Source organism: Propithecus coquereli, unplaced genomic scaffold (genome assembly GCF_000956105.1).
Source record: "Propithecus coquereli isolate 6110/MARCELLA unplaced genomic scaffold, Pcoq_1.0 Scaffold13, whole genome shotgun sequence".
NCBI lineage: Eukaryota > Metazoa > Chordata > Mammalia > Primates > Indriidae > Propithecus > Propithecus coquereli.
The window spans coordinates 112,103-120,512 of record NW_012137191.1 but is presented as its reverse complement, the minus strand read 5'-3'; positions in this window follow the sequence as shown (position 1 = coordinate 120,512).

The window sequence follows — 8,410 nt, the reverse complement described above, 5'->3', positions numbered from 1 at the left end:
ATAAATGATATTAAAGAAAGAATTTCATTCATTTACATAGAAAACATTGTCTGCTATTAGTCAAGTACTGAGCTTAAAGAACATGGAGATTAATTATAGTCGGTAAAATATCTCCTGTTTAAATGACATTGAGCGATGGAACACTAATGTCACTGAAGAACATCAAAGATGATCCAGGATTTCACCTAGAGCACCTGGGTGGAAGGAGGTAACACATTACTAGAAATTGAGAAGACTCTGAGAGGAAGAGATTTTTTCAGGTGAAAACAAAGGCATACTTTTGGAAATGTTATGTTTGAGAATCTAGGAGACATCAAAGCAGAGCCTTCAAATACATTGTTAGATATAAGAGTCTGGACTGCAAAGGAAAAATTTGATAGCTTTTTCAACCAACTGGTCAAATATACTTATTTTCTTTTGTTACCATGCCTTCATTTCTGAGATAAGGGATAGGGAGGATCTAAACAAGTTTTACTTCCTAAATTTTAAGGGAAGAGAATATAGCCGTAGAGAGTAGTGGGAAGTTTGGGGATGAAAATTCATGGAGAAAGCAGGACTTTGAAGGAGCCAGGACAATGGGAGAGAGCAGATTTTACATATCAGTGCTAAGGATAAAACCCAATTGGTAGGGAAGATCGCTACATTTCAGAATGTGTGTGTGAATGTGCATATGTGCATGCACCCTTGCCACACATCCTCATTTCCTAGCTCACCTGTCAGCAAACCCAAATTGGTTAGCCTAGGGAAAAAATGAGAAGGTAGCTTTTTACCTATTTGCCTAAGTATCAATGACATGGGGACAAGGGAATAAGTACAGCAGAAGTAATGCATTAAAAATGTTCTTAAAAGCCATTGATTTCTAACAGCCTTACTATATTTCAACATAGTTCTTTTTTATTTCAGCATATTATGGGGGCACAAATGTTTAGGTTACATATATTGCCCTTGCCCCACCCAAGTCAGAGCTTCAAGTGTGTCCATCCCCCAGATGGTGCACATCACACTCATTATGTGTGTATATACCCATCCCCTCCTCCCGCCTCCCATCTGCCTGACACCAGATGAATGTTATTGCTATATGTGCACTTAAGTCTTGATCAGTTAATACCAATGTGATGGTGAGTACGTGTGGTGCTTGTTTTTCCATTCTTGGGATACTTCACTTAGTAGAATGGGTTGTAGCTCTATCCAGGATAATACAAGAGGTGCTATATCACCATTGTTTTTTGTGGCTGAAAAGAATTCAATTTCAACATAGTTCTGAATGTTCTAGACAACACAGTAGAAACAAAGAAAGGAAAAAGAAATGACAGGTGTAAACACTGGACAGGACAGGATGATATGTGGGCAAAGTATGGAGATGGCCTATGTGTCTACTTGGACATACTCTCCATGCTTCTATTTATAGGGATGTCCTCTACTTGTGCACTGGATCCACAAAGGATCAAGCCGACTCAAGGAGAGTGCTGCAGCAATTCTCTCCCTTTTTCCTCAGTCATTTTTTCTTTTTTATTGTTGTTGCAATTACGTTCAATATCATCTATATATGCTGCAATTTCTTACCACCTCCAATCTTTTGTTATTAGCAGAACCCCTCCAGCTGAGGTTCTCTTATGATCAGAGCTTGTGTGATATATCTTTTTCCATCCTTTCTCTTTTAGACTATATGTGCCCTATATTTATATTTATATTACATTTATATTTAAAACTTGTGTTTCAGTCTTACTTTGTTATCCATGCTACAATTTTAGCCTTTTAATTGAAGTTTTTAGACCACTTACATATAATGTAAATGTAAGTAGTTGGATATAAAGTATTTTCTGTTTTTCCATTCTGTAATTTATTCTTTTTTGCCTATTCTCTTACCTTCTTTGGGGCTAACTGAGTATTTTTCAGTGTTTCATTTCATTCCCAGTACTGGATTATTAGCCATAAATTCTAGGGTTTTTTTAGCGTTTTCTCAGTTTGCAATATGAATTTTTAACTTAGCACATTCTACTTTCAAATCATATACCACCTCACGTAAAATGTGAAAACCTGAAAGCAATATATTTCTATTTCCCCATTCCTATTATTTGTCATACTGATGTCATGTATTTTACATCTATATATGTTAAAATCTATTATCTTTTTGCATCTTTAATAATTTATATTCAATAAAACTAACCCATTTCAAGTAATACAATTTGAGGAGCTTTGACAAATGTAGACAGCCATGAAATCATCACCAAAATCAAGATATAGAACAATTTCCATTAACCTAAAAAGTTCCCCCATGTGCCTTTGCCATCAAGCCCTGCCCCCAACCCACCAGGCTTCCCACCCTCCTTGACAACCATGGATCTGCTTTAGGTCCCTACAGTTTGCCTTTTTGAGAATGTTATATAAATGAAATCATACAGTACGAATATTTTTACCTTCTTGCCTTCACTTAGCATAATGCTCTTGAGATTCATCCTTATTCTTCTGAATAGTTTTTCTTTTTAGTGGTGAATAGTATTACATTATATACATATACCACCAAATTTTTATTCAAGGGTTAATAGACATTTGGGTTTTTCCTAAGGTTTTGACCATTATTAATAAAGATTATATAGTAATTGATTGTAACCTATTGAATAAAATAAGAATCCATGAGTCCGAGAGAAAGAGAGAAAGAGAGAGAGAGAGAGAGAGAGAGAGAGAGAGAGAGAGAGAGAGAGAGAAAGAGAGAGAGAGAGAGAGAGAGAGAGAGAGAGAGAGAGAGAGAGAGAAGGGAAAGCCCTTACTTACAGAAGAATGTGAATTAATAAAGAAAGAATGAGGAAGTTAGAAAATATCAAAGGATGCTAAAGCTATGGGGTAAAAGTTTAATAAGGAACAAAGTATTTATATAGTCTCAAACTATCTCCCCACAAATTACTGATTAATTACAAAGAGAAAATTAACTTTACAGTGAAGATACTTAGTGGATACTACATTAAAATCTTTTTCAGTCTTCTATATATCTTTTTTAAATTTACAATGAAAATATTTTTTTAAAAAAACTATCAAGGATAACCTGAGGAAAACAAAAACAAAGTTAATGCATCTAGGTGCCTGAAATGAATTAACAAACTTGATTTCAAGTTGTAAAAACTAAGGAAAAAAAGGAAACATATCCAGTACATAGATTATCTTTTTGTATCTTATCTTTGTGGTATTTTTTTCTCCCATAACTATATTGATTTTATCATAATATCTAAACAACATATAATTGACAAGTATGTCACCCATAGATTATATTCTGTGTTAATTAGAAAGTGTAGAAATAACGTGGAAAGCTCTCAAGCCCTCAGGATCCAATTTGTGCTCAATATTAGAATTTTCCAATAACAAAATGCTCTGCCTTATCTAGAAAGCCCCAGCAAAAATAAGACAAAAAAACAAAACAAAGTTCTGCAGAGTGACCTTTCCAAAATAAGATGTACTTAAATAACTCCACAGCTGAAAGCCATTTAGTGATGCTCCATCACCCACATAACAAGGTCCAAATTCCCTTACACGAAATAAAGACAATTGATTACCATCTGGTCTATTCTAATTTTCTACCCTCATAATTTTCCACACCATACTGCCAAAAATTATTCCTACTGCAAGTATACCAGGCTTCTTTCTGTTCTTGGAGTAGGTCACGTTTTCATCATCTAGGGACAATGGATAGATAGTGCTATTACTCTACCTCCACTTGCCAAGCCTCAATCTGCCAAACCTTTGCATAACTCTTATTAATCCCACTATTCTATTTCACATTTCGATTTCTCAGGAAAGCACTTCCTTATCTGCCAAGTTGGAATACTACTCCCAAAATGCATTATACTTACATTGATATATTTCTTGTGAAATCATGTTTGGTAGTAATTAACTCTACGGACTTTGAATTAGGCTGCCTTGATTTGAAACTTACATTTGTCATTTATTTTTTTTTCTTTTTTATTTCAGCATACCATGGGGGTACAAATGTTTAGGTTACATATATTGCCCTTGCCCTACCCAAGTCAGAGCTTCAAGTGTGTCCATCCCCAAGACAGTGCGTACCACACCCATTAGGTATGTATATATCCATCCCCTCGGCCCCCCTCCCATCTGCCCAACACCAGATGAATGTTATTACTATACATGCACTTAAGTGTTGATCAATTAAAAACAATTTGATGGTGAGTACATGTGGTGCTTGTTTTTCCATACTTGGGATGCTTCACTTAGCAAAATGGGTTCCAGCTCTATCCAGGAGAATACAAGAGGTGCTAGATCACCATTGTTTTTTGTGGCTGAGTAGAACTCCATGGTATACATATACCACATTTTATTGATCCACTCATGTATTGACGGGCACTTGGGTTGTTTCCACATCTTTGCAATTGTGAATTGTGCTGCTATAAACATTCTAGCGCAGATATCTTTTTTATAGAATGCCTTTTGTTCCTTTGGGTAGATGCCCAGTTCTACTAAGTGAAGTATCACAAGAATGGGAAAACAAGCACCATATGTACTCACCACCAAATTGGTATTAAATGACTTAACTGATCAACACTTAAGTGCACATACAGTAGTAACATTCATCGGGTGTCGGGCAGGAGGGAGGGGGAGGAGGGGATGGATATATTCACACGTTATGGGTGCGGTGTGCACCATCTGGGGGATGGACATGCTTGAAGCTCTCACTTGGGTGGGGCAAAGGCAATATATGTAACCTAAACATTTCTACCCCTGTAATATGCTCAAATAAAAAAAATTAAAAATTTTTTTTAAAGTAAAAAAAATTTAACCCTAATATTCTATATATTTTTTATTGTTGAAGTATTAGTAATATATTACTTTTTTCTTTCATTTTTCTGAAATATTTCAGTTATAAAGAGTATAAAATATATATGTGCAGTTTAAGTAATAACAATTTAAAAAGAGCAACCTCAGATTCTGGCATGCTTATAACAATATCTCATTGTGGTTTAAATTGCATCTCCTAATAATGTCGACCATATATTAATTTGCTTATTAGCTATTTGGAAAACCTCTTTTGTGAAAGGACAGTTCAACTGTTTTTCTGTTTTAAATTTGCTGTTTGAAGTTTGTAGGAGTTATTTTCTTATTCTATATATATCTCTGTAGTGTACATACATAGTGTATGTATCTTTACTCAATCTGTAGTTTGCTGTTTCACCATCTTAATGCTATCGATGAATAGAAATACTTAATTTTCATTTTAGTAAAGTCCAATTAATCTTTTGTTTTAAGAAATAACCCACAAAGAGTAAATAATAAAAATTATTCATCATGTTTATTAAGGCAAAAACCACTATAACACTTTCACTATACATTCTTCACACTGAAACACATGCATACATACACATAATCAAAGATGTATATATATATATTTTTAATGGGGAACATAATAATATGGAATTTCAAGGAACTTTTACAATATACATATATATACATGTATAAATTCTTAGATATATCTATGAATAAATGTTCTAATCAAAAAATAAAAATAAGAAACTTTAAATTCTATATTTATTAACAAAGAAAGCAAATGTTTTGGAAAAGTGGATTGATTATTCTAAACTTCCTTAAATTGTATTTATTTTGCTTAATTAATAAATTGGCAAGGGACAGTAGGAAATAACTCTTATGTCAAAATAGTCTAGTATGAATGAAACTCTTATACCTCATTGTAAACAAATAAATACAAATTTTCATTTATATTACAGTTTATTACTAATTAAGACTCTAATAAACTATTAAATCTATGCTTCCCTAAATACTCCCAATCTATGACCAATCCAACTGTAACAGGTCCCTGTGTAGCCATCAAAATGTATCCATCTCAGAGAAAATAGATTTGAATAGACAGTTGACACAAATGACTATGCTTATGAACTTTTCATTTTTTAAATTATTTTATCAACAAATCATTTTTCACAATAAATTTTAATGGAGATGATTTCAGCTGAGAAGTACCAGAGAGAAGATCAGTCCTTAGAGTGTCAACTGAAAACTATTCCTTTCCTGCTTGGGGAACCAGTCAAATAACCCTTTGGCCACTCTCTCTCTTTCAACTCCCAATAGATTCCAAAGATTTAGATTTCATGATTATAGGCTATTGCATCAAACCACACATTCTAAAAACCACACCTAAAAGATCCCCATTGGTCCTTAATAACAGTCTATGTTATTAAAAGTTCTTTCCGACTAAATCTGGCTTCATATTGTGACCATAGAACACAAAAGCTGTTGTCCCAACCATCTTCTGGGACAAGGGCAGAGAATCACCAGAATGTGTAGCTGAGACATGCTGTTAGAAACAGGGAAAACTAAAGGATATTTTAGACCCCACCCTATGGCTGTCTAACTTTATTAGTGTAGCATTCAGTAAAACATTTTATCATCAGTAGGATTTTATAAACTCAATCATGATACAAGATTTAGAAAGCAACCTTCTCCAGTTCATCTACATTTTTAGTAGTTGCATCTAAATAAAAGTCCTGCAGCCAAGTTGGACAGAAGGTTGCTTTACTGGACCAGATGTATAGGTAAGCTGTATTTGGGCATGAGAAGGATTTTGAGACTGAGTTTCTGGCTAAAGACTTAATTATTAAAGATTCAGATGTCTCCCTTGACTGGGCTTTGAACTTACCGGAAATGCGCAGGACCAGGAAACTGACTGAGCCATCACAATAAGTCCTATGAATGACCCAAGGTCAGACTAAGGGTTAGGGTTATAGCTGGACATTGTGGGACATTGTGTGCTTCAGTGTTCAAGCAAATAGAGCATTGCTGTAATCAAGACCCGAAGACTCATGAGATACATACTTGAGAGACATGAACACATTCTTGCCATGAGGAAGAAATTTGGGATATGAAGACTGAGGACAGCGTCTCAGGGTGAAAATCAGAAAGTTGATTTAACTATCTGTACAAGAGAGAAATATAAAGGAATGAATGTCCTATTCTTGTTTTTAAACAGCCTTCTGTGAGTATGATCAGAGAAAAGTTAGTGGGAGGGGAATTCTTTCTACAGCGTAGGGATTACTAGCAGCAGATGCTTCCAACAGAAGCTAGGTTTTCAGAGTCCTACAGGATGAATTCCTAAACTTCTTTGCTATATTATCTGAGAGAGTGGTCCAGAATGTGTAGTACTGAACAGAGTCTTCTGTCCTGGCTGCTGCTACAGTCTATTCAAGTATTTTTGTGTCATGAAATCCTTTAAAGTCTTCCTCTTGCTTACTCATCCAGAGATTCCAGCGCTTTCTGGGATACACATACATCCTAGTAATGCTATTGAAGATCTCCCTAGGTGGCTACATGAGTCCCAACTTATTTCTTTCCCACTTGTCATTTCTGAAGTCTGGTAGCAATACCTATTAAGAGGAATTACATGCCCTCCTTTCTAAGTGATGACACCCACAGTAATTGCAAAGTGATTTACCCTTTTAAGAGACAGTCTCCACTCTAAAATAATTCCCAATTTTTCTTCTGAAGTCATGAGCAGGAATGGGCTTCTACTGGTAGAGATTTCAATGTGATTTTCTTATACCTCTCTTAATAAAGGCACAGAAAGTAATAATAACAACAACATTAGCAGCAACAACTTTGCTCTTTGACAGTGCTTCACTCTACAGAAGAATTTATCTGAGTTTTGCTTAGACTTACAATCTCAAGAAATAATTATAATAATAAACATTTAATGAATAGTTAGGAGTAGGTGGTTTTAAAGCACTTTATATATAATCTCATAATTAATCCTTAAAACTCTACATGGTACTATTATCTGCATTTTATATAGTAGGAAATTGAGGTACAGAGTCTTATGTGTTTTGTACGAGTCATTTAGGTAATCAGTGGTACAGCTGGAATATATGAACCTAGTCTGATGCAAAAGTCCATGTTAGCCATTGGTCTATGTTGCTCAATTACACTCAAGGCTTAGCTTTTCAAAACCATCCATATTTTACTAAACATGCCTTGACTTTTCTCAGTCCTGAGCTTTTGAACATATTATGCATGACAACTCATTATCCCCTTGACACTCATTTTTCCTAGGGCAGTCATATGCTTTCCAAAAATATTTGTTCAAATTTCCCAAATGTAATGTCATTTCTGAACCCTTGTAAATTAAAATTTGAGCTCCCTTTGTATTAATTACACTGCTATAATTTCTTGTTTTTATATCCATTTTTTCAATGGACCATTCAAAGAGCAAAGGCCACATCTCAATCATCTTTATGTTTCATATGACTAACACAAAACCTAGGCCATAGCAAGAGCTAAAAATGTTTATTGAATAATAGTGATATAATAAGAGAATAAATACATTGAGAAATTGCTTGGGGAGTAGTAGAACCTTGGCTGTCATGAGTTTTATATTAATTCTAGGAAACAGCCTTTGTAA